The sequence below is a fragment of the Heloderma suspectum genome, chromosome 13, assembly GCF_057233095.1.
Source record: "Heloderma suspectum isolate Gila_16-S chromosome 13, 16-S_ref, whole genome shotgun sequence".
NCBI lineage: Eukaryota > Metazoa > Chordata > Lepidosauria > Squamata > Helodermatidae > Heloderma > Heloderma suspectum.
In genome coordinates, this window is record NC_139470.1 from 18851688 (window position 1) to 18858295 (window position 6608).

The 6608-nt window shown below is 44.9% G+C and overlaps 1 pseudogene across 1 annotated transcript; it reads right to left on the reverse strand.

Annotated features, from left to right (window-relative positions):
- Nucleotides 1-589: 589 nt before the first annotated feature.
- LOC146336134 (immunoglobulin lambda constant 1 pseudogene) lies at nt 590-6399 on the reverse strand (annotated as a pseudogene). Its single transcript, XR_014785807.1, has 2 exons — nt 6370-6399; nt 590-1122 (listed from the first exon to the last, which is right to left on the reverse strand). The product of XR_014785807.1 is annotated as an immunoglobulin lambda constant 1 pseudogene (transcript).
- Between the last annotated feature and the right edge of the window lie 209 nt (nt 6400-6608).

Sequence of the window (6608 nt, forward strand, 5' to 3'; positions counted from 1 at the left end):
TATTCACATATGGGTCAGATTTGGATTGGGATTTGCCAACCAGTCGAGCTTAATGTCCATAGATGGCTATGGTGTCATGGTTGTAGGCTTCCCAGAAACATTGATGGCTGGTCCCTGTGAGAAAGTGGACATTGGACTAAGGGAACATTTGGTCTGATCCAGTTGGCCGCAACTTACATTCATAGATAACCACTGGAGCGGAATTTCCTACATTGCTCTCCAGCCGTTTTGTAGACTTCCTGAAAGCATTCGTGGCCGGTCCCTGAGATCCCTGAGATCTCGAGTCTGCCTTCGCCACTACGCAGGACAGTTGATAGACCCAAGAATCATGCAAGTATCTGTGTGACCAAGTACATGCAGTGAATTCAGTTAGCACACCCATTTCAACCTAGTGAAAAATCTAGATTCAGCGGATCTCTATTGAGAACCAAGGGGGTCACCTAATAACTTGCACAGCTCAACCATCTTGCACGAGAGCTAACTGAACACTGTTTGAAGCAAGATGCTGGATTAGAAAGGCCCAGTTGGGTGTGATCCAGCAGGACTCTTCTTATGTTCTTAAGTACCTTGGTCAAGAAAGAGCCCCAGTGAAATATGTCAAATTTTATTACTCTGCTAATACTGGAAGCAAGCATACAAGGTGTGTGGGTCCGGGGAGTGGGGCAACATACAAGAGATATCGGTATTATTCAGTCAGACTAGCATTGGGAGGAAAGAAGAGAATGAATTTGTGCCCATGGAGGAAGGACACTTTCTTCCTGGTGGCTGGAGGGATACGGGCCACCCTTGAGTCACCCAATCTTTAAGAACACTCCATTCTGTTCACCGACTTTGTGATGCTCTTTCCTTCGTGCGTCACCTGGCAGCTGTACGTCTCATGGTCTGCCCAGCCTGCCTCAGTCAGGGTCAGGTAACTGCTGGCCATGTATTTGCCATCCTTTTTGGCGGGTTTGGTGGTCTCCACTCCCGAGGAGATCGCACTGCCATCAGCCTGCCAGCTGACTTCTATGGTACCCGGATAAAAGCCATCTATCAGACAGACCAAGGTGGCTGTCTTTTTGGCCTTGAGCTCTTCCTGGGATGGAGGGTAGAGAACCATGGAAGGCGAGGCTGTTGGCTGACCTGGAAGAGAGCAGAGATTTTCTTAAGTGCCTGAGCAAAACAGTAAAGTGCCTTTGCAGAATATTACAGATGCGTACATTGGCAAATCTGTATGACTTAACTCTGGATCTCACCCATGGATTTAACCCGGACATTGCCATGGACAGAACTTCTTACGTATGACCTTAAGCATCAGCCAGACTTTCTACGTCAGGCTATTACACCAGCCCTGCGGGGGTATTTGAGATTTATGCAAGTGTGAACATTTGGAATTCAGCTGATGATTGAGGGTTTGGGCTATTTTTCTTCAGGGTTTCATCGTGGAACTAAGACAACGTTTTCAATAGAATGTGCCTCGGCACGGTAACGTCTTCCGGCAAGTCCTCAAAACCAGCCTCTACTATTCTTCTTGCAGAAGTCTCTGTGAACTAGTGGGAACTTTTGGCTTTGCTGCCAATACAGTCCCAATTCTTGGAAAGTTCTTGGATCCAGTGTTTGTCATAATGAGAGCCAACCCAATGAAATCAATGGGTCTAAAGTGACTCATTAGCTGAAGTCCCATTCATTTCAAAGCAGGTTCTCTACGTATGATGTAATATGCATCCAAGCCATGGCATTTACACAGGCAGCCCTCCCAGGGGTATCTGTGCTGTATCCCTGACCCGCCTTGTCCCATGTTCATACATTCTTAGAATCATAGAATCATAGAATAGTAGGGTTGGAAGGGGCCTACAAGGCCCAATTAGAAAATTCCAATTAGAAAAGGTCTTTAGTCCATGTGAACAAATGTTAATTAATTCAGAAATACAGGGGCTCCTGGCAAGTAGGTTAGGCCCAAACATCTTTTATATTAGCTCTTGTGGCATTGGATATCTCAGCAATGAACTGGTAAATTAGATCGAGCATAAATTTGGGAGTGTGGTAGTGGCCCACCTCTACCTGAGAGGGTGACGGCATGTGTGGCCTGTACCATTTCAGAATGCAGGTGGGGCAGCACAGGGTGCAATGGTCCCCCACCCTCCAACACAAAGAAACGCCTCCATCTTAGATGTTCACCTCTCCGGGTGAAGGACAGGCTAGAGCTCTTCTCCCTGGCTTCTGTTTTTCTCTACACATGGCATTTCTGTTGTATGGAGGAGCATTGCACCATGTGAGCCCTGACACACAGTCCAAAACTGCTAAGAAGACACTGTCCAGCCCCCTCAGTGGGATGTCAGCCTTCATTTCACCAGAGAACCTGGCAATTCTAGGATGGATATGGATATGGAGGAGGGTCATTTAATCCCACCACTTAACCCTCACCCCAACCCTAATCCCAACCCTAATCCGAGATATAAAATATCTCAGTGCTCCAATTAACTCGAGGGTCATCTGCGCATATATCCCCACCCCATTTTGATTTTGTACATGTATTCTAGACAAGGTGGAGTAATGGTAAATGAGAAAGAGTTCAGTTGCAATCAGAAAAATAATCCAGGTGACATCGACACACTAACTGCTTCCAGGTCCAGAGGGACAGCGGTCAGCATTGGTGGCTCTAGGCCATGGTCACTTATGCCACAAGGAACCTGCTAGTCCTTAAGGTTCTGCAAGACTTCGTGGTAGATAATTGTGCGAATGCATCTTCAGGCGGATGGATACCTGCATACACAATCTTCTGAAGAAGGAAAAGAGCAGCGCAGAGGAATCTGACTTATGCATAGATCTTTGGTCTACGTGGTTCAGTATTCAGTGTTTGGCAGAGCCCCTCCACGTTTTCCGACAAGGGTCTTTCTCACCACAACATGGAGATGCCAAGCATTGAACTTGGGACCTTTTGCATGTACAGCTGATGCTCTACCACTGAGATACATCGTTTGCCAGATGCTCACCTTTGTAAATCTGCCCTCATTGTATTTCTGGAGGAAATTCAAAGCAGTTTTTTTTGTTTGTTTGTTTAAATTCAACGGTAGTTACACAAAGGAAAGTGAAGAACAACCCCGGAATACTAAATGTGCCAGAATGGTTGGCCATAATGTTAAAGAGATATTCTGTGGTATCGACAAGCCTGACATTCCAGTGGGAAACAAGCCCTACAACCATCAGAACTTCCTGATGATCATGTAAGGCAGCAACGCTCAACCTCTTTGTGCCATGCAGTCTCTCTCACCTCAGTAAGACCACATTACTAGGCTTTTCCTGAGGGGCCCGGATTCTGCGGACTTGCAGACCAGTTGTTTTACTCCCTGGATTTTTATGGAAACGTTGTCACAGAAAAATATGTAAAAGCATAATAAAAAACCCTGTCCAAAAATGTGCATTTTCCCCATAGGCTAAAGCATGAAAATGCCAGGGGGGGGGGATTTGCGCTTTTTTCCAAATGTGAATTCATGAATTCTTGAAAGTGCGAATTCCCACAAATGTGAATTTACGCAACTTTGTGAAACTTGAAAAAATCTGATTCTGTCAATGAAGAGACGATGGAATGAAAGGCACCTGTCAATCCATGAAATCTCCAATTGATGTATACTAGTGCAATGCAATAAATTTAACTGGAACCCCCAGAGGTAAAACCGACAGCATGCAGGAGACCTGGATGACTGGATGTCCCAGCATTATAAAACAAACAAACAAACAAACAAACAGCTGGGAGATCCAATTTTCCTGGGAAGAGCAGTACTGAAGGAAAAGATATTTAATGGTTCCTACCCCTGCTGCTTTCCTCAGCTATTCTGCCCTTACATCGCAATCCTATGCATGCACTGAGAAGTAAGTCCCTCTGAGTTCAATAGGATGTACTCCCAGCTAAGTGTTTATACAATTGCACCCTGAGTCCATTATTAGCTGCACTGGGGGAAAAAATGGGCATGATAGAGACAGGGGATTATTTTTCTCAGCGGGGCTAATACAACATTTGGGGTAGAAAAGACCTCCTTGATGAGAAGCACGGTCTGGTGCCCACAAAAGCTGATCTACCATCAAATCAAACAAAAACATCAGGAGATGCAGTTTCCTGCATCAGATGTATCCTGGCCCTGTGATGCCTGGTGGATTGCAGCTTTCTGCTACCATTCTTGGAACACTCATTCCAAATGTCATTCAGAAAGTTGACCTCAAATTTATGTATTTATATATTAACTGCATTTATATCCTGCTTCCCCCCCCCCACTCTTGCAAGGAACCCAAGGCAGCTTGCATTATCATCCTCCACTCCATTTTATCCTCACAACAACAACCCTATGAGGTAGGCTGGGCTGTGAGTCGGTGACTGGCCCAATGTCACCCAGGGAGCTTCCTTGGCCGAATGGGGACTAGAACCCAGATCTCCCGGCTCCCAGTTCAACACTCGCGACACTACACCACACTGGCTCTCCAACTACACCACACACTTGCATTTCACAAAGACCTGTGTCTACCAAAATAAACATGGAACCTCTTGGTTTTAGAAAAAAATAGAGAGAGAGCCTGTTGCTCTGGATTGCCCACCTATCAAACAATGTATCACTTGAATAGACCTTGTTCCATTATTCTAGCAGGAAGCACAATTACGAAATCACAATATTAGAAGGCGCCATTAAAAAAAATCCCAGGTCCATAAGTTGTGTTGACTGTGTGAAGACGCCAAAACGTGAATGTATTTGTGAGCTACATTTTCTATCGTCCTATAAAATTATTTCAGAATTTGAGTTTGGAGATGTTCAAACAATGCTACATTGAATTACACAGCAAGAAAAAATATCTTTTTTTCCATCAATAAACTCTCTAATATCCCCTGAGGAGAGGGAAGAGACATGTAAGGTGGCATTGGAACACCCTGCTCCAGCTATGATAAACGTTTCGGTTGATCATCCCAGATTAAGCAACAGAACCCCCAAGGTCAACTTGAAGGAAGAGAAAGAAAAGAGGGCAAAAATGATGAAATGTTACACAATGTTCACAGAGAAGAAAAGGGACACAATAAATTCAGTGACTTACCAGTGACAGTCAGCCGGGTTCCACTTCCGAAGATAAACCACAGTGACACACAGCTGTACAAAAACCTGCCCCACTTCACATCAGAGACCAGTTATCCACACTTATCCCACATGGAAACAGAGCGACAACCCCTGTTGCTCCCTTTAGGATGAAGCATTTCCCATTTCCACAGAAACTGTAGGCAAGGGAGTATTTTTGGAAGAATACAGTTACTGCAGTCTAGTTCATCTTTGGGCAAAGAAGGGGAAGGTTCTTTTGGTGATCTATAAGCATCTCAGTTCTTTACCGTGATCCTATGCGCCATGGTCCATTTCCAAATGGAGGAAGTATGGCAGAAGAGATCCCTTTTTTCATTATAGCGTGAGCTACATAGGAGAGGGAGTGAAATGGTGGCAATGGTTCATCCAGTCTAGTAGAAGATGGATATGTCTCTGAGCAGAGAAGTCATAGGTGATGTGGTAGACAGAGAAGCCTTTGTCTATGCTCAGATAATTTCTGATAATGTAAACCCACTGCACCAGACTGTTCCCTTGACTGTAAATATGAGCTTCCCTGAGTAGCTGTTGGTATGTCTCAAACGTTAGAGAATTCAGTGCTAATTGACTTAAGAAATGAACTGCTTGCTTGGATGTGGTGGGATAGCAATGAAATTGCCTGACAACGGGATTCACGGTGAAATCTAGGCTTCCAGAAATGCATTGTTCTGTACTGGCGTGGACGATGGTCATGTTGTTAAGAATGGTGCCGAATGAATGTTAACTATGCAGATGCTGCTTGGGAAATGTTTCCTTCATCTGAAGACCTTCTCTGACCCTGGTCATAGCAAGGGGTGGGCAATCCTGGCCTCCGGATGATTTGACCTACCACTCTCATCAGCCCAATTTCATAGAATCATAGAATAGTAGGGTTGGAGGGGCCTACAAGGCCATCGAGACCAACCCCCTGCTCAATGCAGGAATCCAGAGCATCCCTGACTGACAGCTGTCCAGCCTCGTCTTGAATGCCTCCAGTGTGGGAGAGCCCACTACCTCCCTAGGTCATTGGTTCCATTGTCTTCCATATGTATGTATGTGTGTGTGTATGTATGTATGTATTACATGCATATCCCTCCTTTTTCCACTTTAAGGAACCCAAGAGACACAGAACATGGCATTTCAACACCCTGCTATGGCTACGGTGAAAAGTTCAGTGGATTCGTCAACAGAAATGCTGAGGTCAATTCAAAGGCAGAGAAAGGAAAGACGGCAAAAATGATGGAAATGTAAAAATCTTGTGACAGAGAAGGAAAAGGACGTGAACAAATGAGTGACTTACCAGTGACAGTCAGATGGGTTCCTGCTCCAAACACCCCCCACAGTGACACACCACTCTACAAAAACCTGCCCCACATCACAGCATAGAATGGACCCACACTTCATGTAGATACGGGAATGGTCATTCAGTAATTTGACCTCAATTCACATGGTAATAAATCTGCAATGACCAAATAGAATTTGGGAACTCCTGCTGTTTTTCATTTTAGTAGGTCAGGAGCTGGATTCTTTGCATTGCCA